General features: G+C 41.6%; 1 protein-coding gene across 1 annotated transcript in view; it reads left to right on the top strand.

The window, feature by feature from the left end:
* Positions 1-10,287: 10,287 nt before the first annotated feature.
* LOC124551499 (crossover junction endonuclease EME1) overlaps positions 10,288-19,965 on the top strand; it is a 208,141-nt gene continuing 198,463 nt past the window's right edge. Inside the window, exon 1 of the mRNA XM_047126448.1 lies at positions 10,288-10,307. The gene's annotated coding sequence lies outside the window, so the exon portion shown is untranslated. The remainder of the gene's footprint in view (positions 10,308-19,965) is intronic.

Below are 19,965 nucleotides of genomic sequence, written 5' to 3'. Positions count from 1 at the left end.
GCGTTACTATTTGGTGGAGCTGACGCTATACGTGTAGGCGGCGAAACATTAAAGCTTGGTTGACCTTGCACATTACATTGTCGGTTAGGTATGCTAACTGGCTGGCTTTGATGCTGTTGTTGCGGAGAAAAACCTGTATTGTTAACAAAATGTGTTTGCGACTGCTGAAAAATTTGTACATACTGATGATTAAAATTTTGTCTGTTATTAAAATTACGCTGGTAGTTCTTGTCATTTCGGGAGTGTCTAATGAAAATTGTCACTTTCGGTAAAACTTATCGTATCAGGTTTTCTTTACTCATCCTTAATCCTAGATAGATCGATAGTTGAAGAGCTGTTTTGATAGATATAAAGGATAGTAAAAGAGAAGGCAGCAGTGCAGAAAACTAAAGATGAAATAGCACTACTATGGCTCGGGGCCCTGTGCACGCTACGGCACATATTCATCGAAGCGTAATGAATCCCCTGAGGCCTATTACGCGCTGCAAATAAATTTTAGTTTCTGCGTTACAGGCAATGCTGATGAAAATACAAAACCAAATTGTTGTATCCAGTTCAAAGCGTGACTCTGTGTTCTGTCATTATTAAGTACCTTAAATTTCCTAACAGATAGAAAGTGTTTGTAATAAAAATTATCGTCTCTGTACGTCTTAGCAGGTTCAGGATTGCATGAGAATCTGTTTGTCTGTGTCTCTTCAGATTCTAAGTCGCGTGGTCTCTGTAAATTACTTAAGTTATACTGGCTGTGTGAGTGTGACAAATGTTCGGAACGTGGCGTATGCTGTGACGTGTTAGTGACTGAAACATTTTTCATTTCTGTCACTTTAAAACGTTCGTCAATTTGGCTGATCTGTTGTTCAAATTTCTTATCGACTTCCGTATCCAGAGTGCGTGAAACTTCTGCTGACATTAATTTAAACTCGTCGCGTAACTGTGTCGCATTTTCAGAACATTGTTCAGTGACTGCACTACTTTCATCTCTAAGTAATTTCGTTGTGGCTACACGTATACTACTTAATTCCTGTGCAACAGATCTAATTTCTTCACTACTGTTCCTAGCACAAGCCTTAATTTCTTCGCATAATTGTTCTTTAGTATCATAACGTTGCACGGAAACGGCTGTAATCTGTTCACTCAGTTGTTTGTTACGTTCATTAAGGTTGTCGTGTTTTTCGTTCGACTGTTTGAAACTTTCATTACATTGTTTGCACGATTCATTAAGTTGTTTATAATTATTGTCTAGTTTTTCATTAAATTGTTTGAAATGGTTGTCGAAATTTTCATTCCGCTGTTTGAAACTTTCATTAAGTTGTTTGCAATGGTTATCTAGTTTTTCATTCATTTGTAGTAATAATGCGATAACTTGATCCCAGCCAAAATTAGATGCTGTATTCTCCGTGCTGTGTGATGGTGTATGTGCATTTGTCACGTTTTGTGTACCGGTAACCATTTGGTCATTATTTGATTCACGAAAAGGTTTGCTACTCGGATGAGCACTGTTGGTCACTACATTGGAATCAAATAAATCTGACGTATTCTGACTACACTGTTCATTTTCGTTAGAAACATTTATTTGTTCGTTACGTAAATTTTGTTAACCGGGTGTGTCAAACTGAGCAGCGTTCATAGTAACGAAACGTGCCGCGTCATCAATTGTTACATTTACTCTGGACATAATTGGATTTGTTTGCTCATCATTAGGGTCAAAATCAATATTAGTGGTCGGTACCCACTGATTATCTGTAATTAGGGGATTATCACTATTACACTGAGTGTTGTACGTATTATCGCTCAAATTATTCGAGTCGGCTATTTCTCTCATTGCACATCGCGATGTACTGTTAACAGTTTTTCGCGGCATTTTTCACAAATCAAAATTAAGCACAAAAATGAAACATAGGCAAAGCAAAAATGAAACAAACACAATTACAACAAAGAGCAATAAATTGCCGATGATCTGTGAAAGAAAGAGTGACAAATTAGTAAATGCGTTGCGCCAGATGCAAACTACATTTAAGTAAATAAGAGCAGATATATGACTACTTCTCAGAGATTCACAAAGAAATACGATACTGTCCGGTTGTCGCCAAGTGTAACCTCCCCACAAAATTTATTTAAATAATAATAATATGAATATGATTCTAATTTTTTCAGTGTAACCTCCCCACAAAATTTAATAAATAATAATAATATTATGATTCTAATTTTTGTGTAACCTCCGAACAAGATTGGTTCCCATTTATAACCTCCCTACAGAAATTCATTCACATTTAACCTCCACACAAAATTTGTTTCCCATTTAATGTATCCACGAAATTATTTTCTCATTTAATGTAAGCTCGAAACAGAAAAATTCCTAAACCTCTAAATAAAATAAAAAAATTTAGTAACCTGGTAAACTTTGGACGACAACAGTGCTGCGTCATGGCCCTGTAAGATCATTCTGAATAAAAAGCAAAAATTCTTACCTCAGTAAAGTCACCAACTATCTGCTCTTACAATAGCTTTTCCGGCACAGCTCTGTGCAATGCTGGCCTACAGATTTGTGATTTATCAAAGGAAGCAACTGATTTTTCTTTTGCAACAATCGGAATGATCATGGATTGGAGAAATTAGTAAATTCTTTAAATTGAAATGAATGCTTGTTAGAAATTACTTTATATGACAAAGATTATTATTAGGACATTTTTAAAAGATTTACATGGGAGTTCACTTAACATTACTAGATATGCGCGAGGCTGCTTTTACCTTAGACTATAACGCTCAGGCTCCGCCATCGCTGCACCACGACCGGCCCAGCCAACACAATACACCAGACAGCTCGCTAGCAACAACTTACTGCTACACAGTTCCTACTCAGTCAACACTGCTCTCTGGTCAGCGATTCTCTTATACCTTGCCTATTGCAGGCAGCGCATACCTCTTACAGACTTTATATGCGGATGTAGATTTAGATGTAGGGAGTGCTGAGGAAGATTAGGAGACAGCTGACAATGTGACAGAAATACTGGTAGGCTGTTGAACAAAAGAAAGCACGTTCTGGAAATCTTCACTACTATCTCTCCTTTTACCGACCAAACACTGATGATGAAAGTATTTTTCCACCAGATGGATTCGGGCCCGGTACACCCGGGTCGAGCATACCGAGGCGAGTGGAGTCTCGCCACGACAAGTGAAAAGGTTGACCAACGAATGGGCGGCATGTCACAGCGAAGTTTGACTAACCATTGTCATACCTTAAATTTATTACACATTTCCCGCGGAAAGTGTCTTCCTTGTTATGAACCACGTACAGCTGCTGTTGTTAAGCGTCGGAAATGTATGCAGCCCGTAGTGATGGACCGTCTTGCCGAAGACGACCCCAGCGCATGCACGGTGGAAACTCTTTCGCTATTTGCGGGGAAAGGCTCCATGGACAATCCGCCGGTGAATGGGATAGCTTTCTACTTGGAAACCTTTCTCTCCAGAGGAGCAGTAATGTCCGCTAAGAGATTTTATACTACTTGTCGTAAGACAAAAGCATAAGGTTACTTTTCGTTAGGACCAGTAACTCCTTCTACATATTGCTCATTAAATACAAGGACGTCGTAACTCATATCTGTTTCATTTAAGGAGACGTTTTTGAAATATTTAATAGGCTGCTGTTCCAAGCCAAAGTTATTTATAAACACCACGCTTGAATATTTGATGGAGTAAACTGTTGCAGCATTTATGAATGTATCTGCTTTAATTTAGCATTAATTAAGAGTATCTTTTGGGTCACAAATTAACCCATATCGACACTTATGATACTATTGCTATAAACATTACGCTTATAATGCGACAAAATCCAGTTGTGACATCCTTGTCAGAAATCTGATAGTCTATCTCTCCTAAAATTCTGAATAGTATCATATACGTGGGGGAGTTGGAAAATATATTTCCCCTGTCGACTGTGGTCTGAGTAGTGTGTGTGAAAAGAAAAAAAAAAAGAGAATGAGACGTTAAAGATGAGACATATCTTTATTTTTCTACATAATTTCCAAGTACATTGAGACATTTGTCATACTGCTGTACAAGCTTCAAAAAGCCTTCCAGGAAAAAATCAGGGCTTTGCATACGAAAGAAGCGTTGAACAGCTTATTTGACGTCAGCATTGCTGCCAAAGCGCTTTCCGCCGAGAGTCTTCTTCAAAGCAGGAAACAGATGGGAGTCACTTGGTGCGAGATCCGGACTGTAAGGCGGATGGTGTAGGCCCTCCCAACCAAGAGTTGCAATATGGTTTTCTTTGCCGTCGCCGTGTGTGGTCTCGCATTGTCATCCACAGCAGAACGCCAGATCTGAGAAGGCCAGGCCGCTTTTTCAGAATCACCTCTTTCAATTTCGACAGAGTGGCACAGTACTGCGCAGTATTGATGGTTGCATCCTCCAGAAAGTCCAGCAGCAAAACTCCTTTGGCGTCCCAGAAAACAGTGAGTAGCTCTCTAACTGCAGACGGAGTGCTTTTGAACTTCTTTCGGACAGGTGATGAAGGATGTTTCCACTCCATGGATTCTGCCTTCCGCCCATATCACACATCTCTGCCCACAATCGACAGGGGAAACTTATTTTCTAACTCCCCTCGTAGTAAATCAAAACTAGGCGTCACTTGTGGAAACTTATAAATAAACTGAAGATGGTAACAGTACTTGATAACTCATCACTGACATTAAGTATGGCATAGGAAAAGAGCGAGCGCAAAGTGGCTGGGTGATGCATGGTCATAAATCCTTAACAAGCTTTAAATATAAGGGGCATTCAAATGAAAACCGGTCCTAGTGTAAAGTAACGGTAAAAATTTTCTTAACCCAAAAATGTACTTATACAAAACTGTTGGCACATGTATCCCATTGGTGCTTTTGAAGAAGCTAGTAGGCTGCTGTCGGATCCAGGCCTGGACCCACTCACGCACTTAGTCGTCCGTTGCGAATCGATGTCCGCGAATAGCTTGCTTTAGAGATCCAAACACATGAAAGTCACACGGTGAAAGTTCGGGACTATACGGTGGATCTACCAGCGTTTCCCACCAAAACTGTTGCAGTGTCGTCTTCACCGCATTGAACGTGTCTGGGCGGGCATTATCATGCAGGAGGATAACGCCATTGGACAACATGCCCCGGCGTTTCGACTTGATGGCTCTCTAAAGTTCTGTAAAGTGGCTTGGTAACGCTGAGCCAAGACTAAAGTATTCACTTCCGCAACCATTTCCGGTGTGATGACAGGATAAAACTGTCCAGGACGAGCATCGTCTTCCAGTGACTCGCACCGCTCAAGGAATCGTTTGCGCCATTCCATAACACTTGGACGACTCAGACTGTACTCACCGTATACTGCCTTCACCCGTCGACACATTTCACGGCCTCCAACTCCCTCCTCCGCCTAAAATCGAATCACTCTTCGTTGTTCCTGCTTACTCGCCTGCATGTTCGGTAGTGGGCGATAACTTGGGTGACCACCTTCTCTTCGGCGAGAAACCACACTGGCGTTCTACAACATCAAACGGTGCACATGCGTCAGTCTCTCTACCAATAGATGGAGCTACCATATCCGCAGTTGGTGGTGCCACCTTACGTGTAAGGCAAATGTAGACGCACTGACCAGGTTTCATTTGAATAAACCTCATATATTTGTTAACAATAAAACTCAGAAAGTCAGAGTGCATGAATTAGGTCAAACAAGTAAAATAACCAGCGGTCAATTCAGAACTTAATAACTAGTACAACGTAACAAACAGTAAAATCCTCTGTTCCTCAGATTACCGTTTGTTTTGCAATAATTAAACGGCACAAAACAATGTATCAACGTACCATATATAATTGTGTGAGTTGTAAAAGAATGACAAGAAATAAATTAAATAATCAGACAGTATACAAAATCAAAAATAAATACCCTTTCAGAGAGTCGATACACCATAACCGAAACTAATACTACCCGTAATCCAATCAGTTAACGAGACTAAGAGTAAATAGATAATAAACACACACTCACCCAAGCTATACGCTGCTGACTAGTGGCCACAATAAATCAGATCAATGACTCAACCTACGCCAGCAGTAAAAGACATCACACAAATGAATGATTTTACTTTGGTGTGGAGCCACTGTCATATAAAACTTTTTTAACCGCCATTAGACTGTAATTTGAAACTGCGCTACATTGTGATTAAGCAGCCAGTGGCCTCTTGGACACAGTATAGAGACGTTTAAAATCTGTGATTTGTTGGTCTATTTTATCCGACAACCATATCATCTACATCTACATCTACATGACTACTCTGCAATTCACATTTAAGTGTTTGGCAGAGGGTTCATCGAACCACAATCATACTATCTCTCTACCATTCCACTCCCGAACAGCGCGCGGGAAAAACGAACACCTAAACCTTTCTGTTCGAGCTCTGATTTCTCTTATTTTATTTTGATGATCATTCCTACCTATGTAGGTTGGGCTCAATAAAATATTTTCGCATTCGGAAGAGAAAGTTGGTGACTGAAATTTTGTAAATAGATCTCGCCGCGACGAAAAACGTCTTTGCTTTAATGACTTCCGTCCCAATTCGCGTATCATATCTGCCACACACTCTCCCCTATTACGTGATAATTTCGAAGTCCTCTGTCAATCCCACCTGGTGAGGATCCCACACCGCGCAGCAATATTCTAACAGAGGACGAACAAGTGTAGTGTAAGCTGTCTCTTTAGTGGACTTGTTGCATCTTCTAAGTGTCCTGCCAATGAAACGCAACCTTTGGCTCGCCTTCCCCACAATATTGTCTATGTGGTCTTTCCAACTGAAGTTGTTTGTAATTTTAACACCCAGGTACTTAGTTGAATTGACAGCCTTGAGAATTGTACTATTTATCGAGTGATCGAATTCCAACGGATTTCTTTTGGAACTCATGTGGATCACCTCACACTTTTCGTTATTTAGCGTCAACTGTCACCTGCCACACCATACAGCAATCTTTTCTAAATCGCTTTGCAACTGATACTGGTCTTCGGATGACCTTACTAGACGGTAAATTACAGCATCATCTGCGAACAACCTAAGAGAACTGCTCAGATTGTCACCCACGTCATTTATATAGACCAGGAACAGCAGAGGTCCCAGGACGCTTCCCTGGGGAACACCTGATATCACTTCAGTTTTACTCGATGATTTGCCGTCTATTACTACGTTTCCAATATCAAGTGAAGGACTAATGCTAACTGCCAGTAAATTAGCCTATTACACAAATGTTCTCGCATTTACTTTTGACAAAATTGGATTATATAACCGAAAAATATATATTTCAACGATGATTTGTTTTTTCTCCAATTCCAATAGTTAGTGATGGTTGTATCAGTGAATAACGGCCGAACACAGATACACAGATGTGCAGTAAAAGTTGTTAAGCAGTTAAATGGCGCTTATAGCCTTCAACACCATTACAGAAAGTCTGTTAACAATAAAATACAGATCCTTAGTGCTTAACGCACTAGGCTCTACAGCAGCCTCTCCGTTATGGTAATACAAACAACAAAGGCTGACAATACAATTCGGTCAAGTTTAAGATTAACATAACATAGGAAGGAAGTACCTGCTGACACACGATGATTCGAATCGCAGTGACAGAAAAAATGTTCACCGCCGCATCTTTATCTACGTCTGTGCCCCTGCATGTCATTGTACAGTGTGTGTGGCAGAGGGTGCAAGCTGTGTCGTCGTCTTGAGAGGAAGTTAGTAAGGGGTATCGTCGTGCTAGGGCAGTGTACATAATCCGTATGTCACAACAAGGCAGTTGTTCAAGCTGTGGGATAAGCCACAGAAGTGTTCTGCGAGTAGTAAAACAGCTGCAGTCTCCTGATTGGTTTGATGCGACCCACCACGAATGCCTCCCCTGAGCCAACGTCTTCATCTCAAAATACATCTGCATCCAGCGCCTTCATCTGTTTGCTCCGTATATTCCGATCTCTGCATCCTCCTAATGTTTTTCCCCTCCACAGCTTCCTCTAGAACCATAGAAGCTATTCCTTGATTACTTAACATATGTCCTACTATTCTGTCAACGTTTCCAACTTGTTCCCCTTCTTCCCGATTCTGCGGAGAAATTCCTCATTTCCTGTCTTATTAACTCACCCGATTTTTGTCAACTCACCTGATATTCAGCAATTTCCACAGCAGCACATTCCAAACATTTCGATTATCTTCTTTTCTGGTCTTCCCAGATGATTGACTTGCATACAATGCTGTGCTCTGAATATGCATTCTCAGAAATTAGGACCGATGTTTGCTACTAGTAGACTTTTCTTAGCTGGGAAAGCCCTCTTTGTCTGCGCTAGTCCGCTTTTTGTGTCATCATTGCTCCGTTCTTTACTTCATCTGCATCTTGATCCCAAATTCTGATGTTAAGTTTATTGATAATCTTGTTCTGCTACTCACGATTAATTTCGAATTTCTTCAGGTTACTCCAAATCGGTTATATGAACTCATCAGACTGTTCATTCCATTCTACAACTCCTGCAATTATTTCTTTCTTTAACTGAGGGCAACAATGTCATCGACGAATCTTTTTTTTTATATCGGCTATAGTGCCTTAACTGCGTCACATCGCTTGGTACTACAGTATCAGAAATGGTCACCATGGTGACTAGATTTACGTAGACATCTGGTCAGCGGCACCCTTGTTCGTATCCCGGCTTTCAGCGAACGGTTCCTCGTCGTTCTAGCTAACACTTCTGGTACAGCATCGATCATAATTTTTTCCAGTGTGAGATCAGCGGTTAGATGCGGTCCAGGTGACCAAATCGATGACGATAATTATTTCCTCTTCATTGCACTACTTACTTGCATGAACACTGACACACATGTTGAGGAAGTCCAACACTTCCGACCATTCTTCTCAAGTGCCTTCAGACCTCTTGCCCATCATAGGTTATCACTGCTTTTCGATAAATTATCGAAAGTGTGTTCCACAAACGCACGATGGAAAGTCTGAAAATATGAAATGTCCGCTGCTCGATTCAACAGGTAATTTTCCTGCAAATGAGATACAACTGCCACAGTGAAAGAGTCCCAACCTGAATAGTTAGATCCTTCTACGTCTACTGCATAACGATTTAAAACGTTTCCTTAACTGCCATCTTTCTCCATGCAAAGTTCGTGCTTCTGTTTCGTGTCTTTGAAGGTATTCATTTATCATTCTCCAATTGTGTAGTAGTCTTATATACTTAAACTGAAACTTTTAGTTGCACTTTGAAGTGTCCTTGTCTGACTGAGGTAATAAGATCGTTGCTCGAAGAATACGAAGTCTGGTTCTCGTTATGCTCCAGCTTGGCTCACAGTTAATATATTTAATCTCTGTCTGTACTGTGCTAAACAGAGAAAACTTAATACTAGCAACGTCTCATCTGTCACGTTGCTTACATGGATTTCTAATGATAAATACAGTGGCATGTTTCTCTTTTGTTTACTTTTCTTCTCCAGTACATTTGTATGACTTAAACATTATCCGCCGGAGAGAAGGCCATTCGTTGGGCTGATATCTGTAAACAATTTGATGGTAAATGAATCTCCTTATGGAATCTGTGCATTCGCAGTACACTTCGTTTGAAGACTTCATAGTCCTTCTCGTTGGCTTTTCGCTGTCAATAATCCTGCAATAATGTTCCGAAACTGGCTGCTGGGGTTCCTTCCTTCCTGCCTGCCTGTTTCCTCCTCTTCGCAATATTGTGTTGACATACAAGAAAACTTGGCCACAGCGTCGATAAGGAGACGGACTGGAGCGTGTGTTGGTGCCGTGTGCAACCTATTAAGAGGTTCGCGAAGGCGGCCCGGCCCACTCAGTGACTCGCCGGCTGTCAACGGCTGCCGCGTCTCCGCCGCGTACCGTCTACGTTATCGTCGTTCGCGATAGATGCGCGTCTTGAGGGAGGAACGAAATCACCGCAACGCGCCCCAGCTGCGTCCTCCCGAAGCAGCGTCACCCATACCTCTGATGGTACTTTCTTCGAGATCAAGAATTCACTGCAACGGATGCGAACCAATGGATCATAACGCCGTACACGCAAAATGTGAAACTAGTGGGGCCGAAACTTCGGCCCCAGGATATGCGATTGCGAAAGACCCCCGTTGTGTTGATTTAGTTATTGTGTGTGTGTGTAAGTGTTAAGAAGAAAATATTTTCAGGCTGCTTCGTAGCACCCAACAGTGAATGGTATCAGTTAAAGGGTCCCGACTAGAGAAGGCTTTCTGGCGCGCTGACACATTCAACGCAGAGGATTTTCTTGAGTGCTGCATCCCCCTCATAAAGGTAATACTGCTCACAAAGGAATTTACACAGTCGCTTGTTCTTTCTTTCATAAGTATACTACTTTTGGAATCTGTACACAGTATTTATAGAAAATAAAAAATAACTGACGGTAAATTATACTATGATGCAAAAAAAGAAGGGGTTGCAACTAAAATGGATGTGTATTTAGTCGGTGATCGGTTTCGGGCTATGCCCCTTCTCAAACCATAGGCCGACTAAATAAACGTCCATTCTAGTTTCAGCATAGTATTATACCGCCAGCCGGTTGCAAACAACTGTTTGGTACATTGACCTAGGTTTCGATACTTACTAAGGGTGTCTTCATAGGAATGAAATTTTGATAAACCATAAAATTACATTGCGAAGAAGCAATGGTCAGAATTTAGGGCAGCTATGTCCAAGTCAAAAGCAAATTAAAACGTTTCAGCCTTTGCCACTATGCGTAGCTAGGAACAACATCAGACTTAATGCTGTTGTTCCTAGCTAGGAACAACATCAGACCTAATGCTGTTGTTCCTAGCTAGGCACACGTGGCAAAGACTGAACCTTTTTATTTTATTTTTGACTTGAGGATAGCTGCTCTAAGTTCTGGACATTGCTTCTTCGCAACGTAATTTTACGGTTTATCAAAATTTCATTCTGATGAAGACTTCCTTAGTAGGTATCGAAACCTAGATCAGTGTACCAAACAGTTATTTGCAACCGGTTGGCTGCAATGGAAATTAGTATACGGCTACTGAGTAACAGTCATATTTAAAACTGGTCCATTTCAGTTTCAACTCTGGCTGACTTTTTGTATCCCTGCTGTCCCATTATACCCAACACGCTGGAGTCATCCAGGTAAATTGTGTGATCACAGGTATACAGTGCTTGGAGAAAGGAACCAGCTGAGAAAAAAAGGAACGTACATTCTTCCAGTCCTCCAGGACCTAACCATATTGTGGCATGTTGTAGACTCATGGAACATATTTTGTGTTCACACATAATGACCTTTCTAGACTCTGAGAAGCTCATCTGCAGAAACCAGCATGGTTTTAGGAAACAGCAGTCATGCGAGACACTTCTGGCCCACTTTGTGCATGATATACAACAGGCTCTAGATACCGGCTCACAGGTTGATGCCATATTCCTCGACTTTCGAAAGGCGTTCGACTCAGTTTCGCACTGTCGCTTGCTCCAAAAAGCGCGCACTCACGGTCTATCCGATGACGGAAGCAGTTGGATAGAAAGTTTTTTAACAGACAGGGAGCAGTATGTCGTCCTGAACGGGGAGACTTCAACAGAAACAAGCATAACATCAGGTGTGCCTCAGGGCAGCGTAATAGGTCCGCTGCTTTTTACGATTTACGTAAACGATCTGGTTGATGGTATTGACAGCGGCATTAGGCTGTTTGCCGATGATGCTGTAGTCTACAGGAAAGTAGTATCACACGAAAGTTGTGAACAAATTGGAAAATTTGGAAATTTGTGGTAAAGTCTTATGGGACCAAACTGCTGAGGTCATCGGTCCCTAAGCATACACCCTGCTTAATCCAACTTATGCTAAGGACAACACACACACCCATGCCCGAGGGAGGACTCGAACCTCCGACGGGGGTGAGAAGGCGCCTCAGAATGCGCGGCTACCCCGCACGGCTGTAAACAAATCAATGAGGATTTGCAGAAAATAAATGCGTAGTGTAATGACTGGCAGTTATCTCCCAATATTAGTAAGTGTAACCTACTGCGTATAACAAAGCGAAAATCCCCATTAATGTACGAGTACAAAATAAATGCCCAGTCTTTGGAAGCGGTAACATCCGTCAAGTATCTGGGTGTGACTATTCGAAATGATCTCAAATGGAACGATCAGATTACACAAGTAACGAGTAAGGCGAACTCAAGACTGTGGTTTATTGGTAGGCTCCTGAAGCAATGCAGTTCTTCAGCAAAGGAAATTGCTTCGTCCAGTCTTTAGAGTACTGTTCGTCTGTATGGGACTCCTTCCAGTTGAGTCTGGTTCAAGAGACTGAGAAGGCCGTTTTAACGAACCAGTTTTTAACCAACGGTTCATTTTTAACTACGCGAACTGTAGCTTCCGCAAAAAACAACGCTTTATAATCACTACTGTTTTAATACCGAATATTGTATATGAAAACAATACACTCTGTGAAAGCACTGGAAATAAATTAACAATGGTCGATTGTCGTCTGAATTGCGAGTTTCTGTGCAAAGTGACTGTTAGTTGTCAGCTGCAAACAGGCAGCTCGAGTAGTCTAACGGCATACAGCAAAACTATTTGCATCTATCTAATTCTAGTTTTGCGCTAGTTGTCTCTAGGAAGACGCCAGACGCAGAAGTTAGCGTTCGCTAAAGCTCTGCTCGTGCAGGAAGCGGCCGAAACTAAAAATCTGTTATAATACGAAATATATTTAATATACTTGTTTATTCTAATAGCATCTTGCGGACCCCTCTGGCATAGCTCGCGGACCTCTGGGGGTCCGCGCACCACCTGTTTGGAACCACTGGCGTAGATGAGAGCGCACGAGACTGCCCATTGTTCGGCGACCTCGACATTGGCGGGCCACCTGAAGTGCTCGCAACGGCCAGGTTGGATAACGTCAACGTTAGCTAGCTCGGGAACAGCGCAACGTATCGAATTTTTTTCCTAAGAGTCATTTCTCACCACAACCTACCGTTAACATCCCTACAAGATTTTCAGACTGTTTCTGCCAACCCTGTATAGCACGTTTTATCAAGTAGCCTATGTGACAAGTCATACGTATATTTCACATTCAAATTTTACTGACGCATCTTTCTGACACATATTGTAATAACTGTAAGTGCTTCACATTTATCACTACAAGCACCAGAAACTACCTGACATCCAGCATCTATTCAAATTCGAAACTATCACCAGCGTAAATGTCTCCAGATGTGAATAGCCAGAGTGTAACTACTAGCCATCTTCAGCTTGTGTGGTCGTCGGTAGTACTCCGCTTTACAATTTCCTCCTCGATAGTAATGAGAAGCCAGCCGCAAACTTCAACCGACGCATGTCCGAGGTTTTGGAATAGTGCTAAGGAAAGCTGGAGCCGCAATTCCGTGTTAAGTGCGCTGCCTCCATGCATTTCACGGGCGCGTGTTATTTCAGATACCTAAATTCTTCTTTCCCTTCACCATTTTGCTTATTTCGGCAGAAACAGTGTATCCTCCTCCCAAAATAATCCTCTTTGAGTATCAAAGCCTTACGTCGTTGCACCTACTATTATAGTGTTGTATTCTGTGTGCTGATTATTAGCGCCAATACAACAACAAAATAGTTCAAATGGCTCTGAACACTATGGGACTTAACTTCTGAGGTCATCAGTGCCCTAGAACTTAGAACTACTTAAACCTAACTAACCTAAGGACATCACACACATCAATGCCCGAGGCAGAATTCGAACCTGCGACCGTAGCAGTCCCGCGGTTCCAGAGCCCCTAGAACCGCTCGGCCACAATCCAACAATACGGGGTTCATGGATTATGTTCTTTTTCTATAGTTGTCTTCCATTCCCTCTAATGTGAACATTTGTACAAAGATACAAGTAAATGGTAGTGAACGAAGTGCGTTTTCTTCCAGTCGCACCGATGTAAACCAGATTTCATAGACAGTGAGAGAATTATAATCACAGAACACCATAACCACAAGATGGACGTCATGTAAACATTGGCTGTTCCGTAGATGTTTCAGCAGTCAAAGATATAATCTTTCAAAGCTGCTGCCATTGTTTAGTTTCTGTGCAGATACTAAACTTAAACAACAAAATGTACATAATCAACAGAAGTTTTGCCTAACCCTGATATGTCGCACATCCGTGTTTCTATTCACGCTGATCATAAGCGGCTCCCAAAACCGGATTTCGTAAACCGATTTCCCGATACCGCTTCTAGATGGTCATATAAACACTTCAAAATCGATTCCGGAAATCCGCTTCTGGTTGCCGGCTTTGAAATGTGCTTGGGTTGTTAGGTTTCCTCTTGTTTTTTTTTTTTTTAATTTTTTGGCTAATAAGGACGGAGTAGCTTTTTGTACAGTGAATGATAAGTAGAAATAGTAGATTGAAGCTGTTTACACCTCTTCTCACGGGAGAGAAATAGCGACTGTGCTGACTAAATCAGAAACTGTAACAGCTGTTTTTCAGGTGCCGTATTTAACTGGGCTAGGAAATCCGCTTCAGACCTTGACATGTAAACACGACAGCGAAAAACGTTTCCCAAAATTCGGTTTTCATGTTTCGGAAGATGGTCGCTTGTAAACGTAGTGTTATGAATATTCCTGTACCGATCGGAAGATCGCCCCTGACGTTGTTTGTAAACATACACAGAATTACCATGAGTGATACCTACGGCTAGAACGCTGCACTCGAATTGACTGCAGCATTTTAGTTGAAAGTAAAGCACGAGAAGAAACGCGTTAGAGACTTCTGTGGAACGGTGGACCGAGCATCCATCGTGCCAGGAAGGACAATCGCGACAAATGATCGGGCCCGCATCATCACGTTACGCGCAGAATCTTTTCAACCAGGGAAGTTGTCCGACGTGTGCCCCGGAGTCAACATGATGTGGTGCGGACATGACATCGCTTCCAATTGGAAGGTATTGTTGAGCACTTACACTACATAGGTCGTTCACGTTCGATAGATGTACAGGACAATCGATATCTACGAGTTTTGATGAAAGGAACTGTGGGCTGAGTGCTCCAGAACTGAACTCGCCTTTCGAAGAGGCTACAGGGCGTCAGTATCACATCAAACTGTTAGGAGACTACAGCGTGATGCGAATCGCCATTCCCGATGACCATGACGAGCATCACGTCGTACATCAATTCACCATCTACTTCGTTACAGACGGGCAAGAAATTACGCAGAATAGATGTCGCAAGGTTGACGTCGGATGTTATTTACGGACGAAACTCTGATTTGTTTGCACCGTGATAATAGCAGACAACGTGTCTGGAGAAAATATCGAACGCCTCCAACACTGTGTCTTACATGTGCAATAAGGAGGTGGTGGAGTGACGCTCTAGGGTGGCTTTGCATGACTTGAGGCCACCGTACACCTCTCGCGGTCGTTGAGAGCAATCTTGCTAGTCTACGGTAAAAGAACGAGATTCTAAAACCGATAGTGGGAAGATCTCGCTAAAATTTTCTTGATATTTCATCTTGATGGATGATAACTCTTGTTCCCATCGTGCTGTCCTCGTGATCATTGTCCCTTCTCCGGAAAGAGCCAACCTCCCTATTCCTCAGACATGAAGCGAATCAAATATTTGTGGACTCGACCAAAAAGAATTGTTTTTGACGTCGATAAAGACCACGTATTCCACACGACTTAGGCAGAATCGCCACTGAAGTTTGAGACAATTTGGACTAGCATGAATATGTCCGAAAGAACAGATACCACCGGTAATCATGCAGCTCTCTTAGAATGAAATGATAATTAACTCAAGACCCTAAGCTGTCGAAAGGCGTTGATATATATCAACGGGGACTGTTGAAAATGTGTTCCCCGACCGGGACTCGAACCCGTGATCTCCTGCTTACATGGTAGACGCTCTATCCATCTGAGCCACCGAGGGCACAGAGGATAGTGCGACTGCAGGGATTTATCCCTTGCACGCTCCCCGTGAGACCCGCATTCCCAACTTAATGTCCACACGCTAAATTCGTAGTGCCCCAGCCCGTTACACTGTCCCCGTTGATGTATATCTACGCCTGTCGACAGCTTAGGGTCTTGATTTAATTATCATTTCAATTTGGATCAGGGCTGGCTTGATCTCATCGATGGTGTGCCACGAAGGAGTCAAGCCCGTATTTGAGCAAGTCGACGCTCCACCAAGTACTGGCATTGATCGGGAGTACTGCAAGAAACCCCATGGGGAAGAGACGATTTTGTCGTTACACGATTGTTTTTCTTTTCTTGGTCATCTGGACACATTCCAAACGAATGTACTCATATATACATACCTCTCAGCCAGTTTTTGTTTTCTGTGCCACGAATTTCGAAATAAGGGGGTGATTCAAATCTCTTGGTGATGTGTGTATCCTATAGAATATCTACATCAACATCTACACGGATACTCTGCAAATCACATTTAAGTGCCTGGCAGAGGGTTCATCGAACCACCTTCACAACAATTCTCTGTTATTCCAGTCTCGTACTTAGCGCTGAAAAGAAGAACATCTATACCTTTTCCTGCGACCTCCAATTTCCTTTATTTTATTATGATGATCGTATCTCCCTTTGTAAGTCGGTGTCAACAAAATATTTTCGCATTCGGAGGAGAAAGTTGGTGACTGAAATTTCATGAGAAGATTCCGCTGCAACGAAAAACGCCTTTGTTTTCATGATGTCCACCCTAAATCCTGTGCCATATCAGTGACACTCTGTTCCTTATTTTGCGATAATACAAAACGTGCTACCCTTCTTTGAACTTTCTATTTTGCTTACACCGAAACCAATACAAAAAAGAAACATCTTTGCACGATTATATCAGGTCTGACTGCTGCAACACCTAACGAACAACAAATATTTATAAGGGGTTCAACAAGTAGTTATGTTCTCATGACTAAAAAGAACATTTCAAAATAATGGGAAGTGAAATGTGGTGTTAATAAGAGTGAAAAATAGTGCAGAATAGCATTTTACTAGAAACAGAGACCGCATATACTACCTCCTTCTTTTCTAATCTCTCAGATTTTCCCAACACCTATTAAGTTTCCAGAATGAAATTTTCACTCTACATCGGAGTGTAAGGCTGATATGAAACTACCGCCAGATTATAACTGTGTGCCGGACCGAGACTCGAACTCGGGACCTTTAACTTTCACGGGCTGGTGCTCTACCATCTGAGCTAGCCAAGCACGTGCTTGTGTAGCTGTAAGAGCTATTGGTTGTCAGGTGACTATAAAGGTTTCCAGAACCGCTTGAGTCAGGAGCTTCTTCGAACACTTCACCGAGAGCTTAGTGTAAATTTTTGCCTTCATCATCGCTGTCGATTAAGTCATCCATCATAATAAATTCCCATCAGATGACATTCTGAAATGTTTATAACCTCTCATGAATAATATTATACGAAATAATCTCTTAAGAACGTTATTTATCAAATTTTAATGTCATTTAACGTTAATGCAGCTGCCTTATTGTCATGGCTATTCAACGATCGCCTTTGGCTACCTCTATTTTAAACTGTATGAAAATACTGCATTTTCAGTCATTTTGACGACCGTGCGCCTCATTTGCATAACTGGAAGAAGAGGGATACCTTCCGTGAACGGAGTGTCTTGGAGCAGAAGTATTCACCTTGAGGTGATTTCCTTGAAGGAAAACTCGCTATATGCATTTGTGTTTGCTTGAAATATAAATATGTTTCAAGGATTCTGCCTCGACCAAAGGACAATTTATTATTTTTCTCTCTTTAACACGTTCTGGTAATGTTACTCCACCATCAGTGGATTTCCCAGTATTCTACAAGAATATACAAAAAAGTGTTGAACAATAATCCATACAAGTTGATATTGTGACCTTCCTATTCACATTATGTTTTTGTTCAACCTCTTTTTTTTTTTTTTAAATTTTGATTGCAGTCGTCGGCCTAATACTGGTTTAATGCAGGTCTGTACGTTAGTCTATTTTGTGCAACCCTATTCATCTCTGCGTAACTATTAAACCGTACATTCGCTTCAGCATACACATCTGAGCATCCTGAGCTCAAACATATTGAGGTATCTCGAGCAGAATGACCTAATCCATGCCAACCAGCATGGATTCCGAAAACATCAACCTTGCGGAATCCAACTCATACTTTTCTCACATGGCGTACTGAAGGCTTTGGACCAAGGCAGTCGGGTAGATTGAGTACTTCTTAGATTTCGGAAAAGCATTTGATTCAGTACCATACCTATGCTAATACTCGAAAGTACAATCATATGAAGTATCAAGTGAAATTTGTAACTGATTTGAGGATTTTTTTTTGGTAGAGAGGACGCAGAATTTCATCGTCAGATGCAGTTATCTGTAATGAAGTGCTACCTGAAAGAAGCTGCATAAATATTCAGGCAGAACTTGATAAGGTGTGAAATTGGTTCAAAGATTGGCAATTTGCTTTAAATTTGTAGAAATTTAAAACTATGAACTTCACAAAACTACAAAATAATGTAATAGCTTCTGACTATAATATCAGTGAGTCACAGTTGGAATCGTCCAACACCTGGGTATAGCACTTTGTATGGGTATGAAATGGAATGATCATATAGGTTCAGTCATGGGTAAAGCAGAGGGCAGACTTCTGTTTATTGGTAAAATACTGGAGAAATACAATCAGTCTAAAAAGGAGATTGCTTACATATCACACACGCGATTCATTCTGGAGTATCGCTCAAGTGTGTGGGACCCGTACCAAATAGGACTAACAGGGCATACTGAACGTATACAGAGAAAGACAGCACGAATGGTCACAGGTTTGTTTGACCCAAAGGAGAGTGCCACAGAAACTGATCTGGCAGACTCGTGAAGACAGACGCAGACTATCTCGAGAAACCGATATTTGCAAAGTTTCAAGAACCAGCCTTAAATGATTAATCTAGGAATACACCACAACCACCTAAGAATCGATCGTGAGGACAAGATTAGTGTAATTACAGCACACACAGAGGCTGGAGCCGAACTTCACACATGAATGGAAGGGGAAGAGACGAAGTAATTGCTGCTACCGCCTGCAGTACACTTTACAGTGGTTTGCCGAGTGTAGATGTAGATGTACATGTAGATTATAAAGTCAAGCCTTGGTTTCACTCTCTCAATTTTACCCTGCCCTCTTCCCCCTATTCTCTTCATTACCAGGTTAACTATTCCGTTATGCCTCAGGAATTGTTCCATCAATAGATGTCTTCTTTTACCCACCTTGTTCCACAAATTTATTTTCTTCCCATTTCGATTCAGCACTTATACGATCCACCCATCTAATCTTCAGCACTTCTGCGTAGCACCACATTTCAAAAGCCACTTCTCTTGCTGACCAAACTCTTTTCCATTCATCCACACTTCACTTCCGTGCAATGCTACATTTCAGACAAATATCTCCGTCAAAGATTTCTTAACATTGAAATTTACATTCGGTGTGACCATATGTCTGTTTTCAGTAGAGTTGTTCTTGCTATTGCCAATCTGAATTTTATGAAGTCTCTACTTCGACCATCGTCTGTTATTTTGCTGCCCAAATAGCAAAACTCATCTACTACTTGTAGTGCCCCGTTCCTGGTCTCGTTCCCTCATCATCGCCTCATTTAATTCGATTACAGTCCACTACCCTTGTTTTGCTGTTGTTTATATTCATCTTACAATCTCTTAGAAACATAATGTTCATTCCCTTTATCTGAACTTTCGTGTTCTTTTCCGTCTCTTACAGAATTAAAGTGTCGCCAGCTAACTTCCACATTTTTATTTGTTCCTCCTGATCATTAATTCCCTATAGAAATTTTTCCTTTATTTCCTTTGCTAACTTCTCCTTGTACAGATTTAATTACATCGGCTACATTCCTTTCTACTCCCTCCTCAACAAATGCTTCCCCTACATGTTCATCGACTCTTACGATTACAGTCTAGTTTCTGAACTAGTTGTAGCTAACGTTTTTCT

Source organism: Schistocerca americana, chromosome 1 (assembly GCF_021461395.2).
Source record: "Schistocerca americana isolate TAMUIC-IGC-003095 chromosome 1, iqSchAmer2.1, whole genome shotgun sequence".
In the NCBI taxonomy this organism is placed as follows: Eukaryota; Metazoa; Arthropoda; class Insecta; order Orthoptera; family Acrididae; genus Schistocerca; species Schistocerca americana.
Note: the sequence above shows the minus strand (reverse complement) of the source record. Positions and strands in the feature narration are given on the sequence as shown.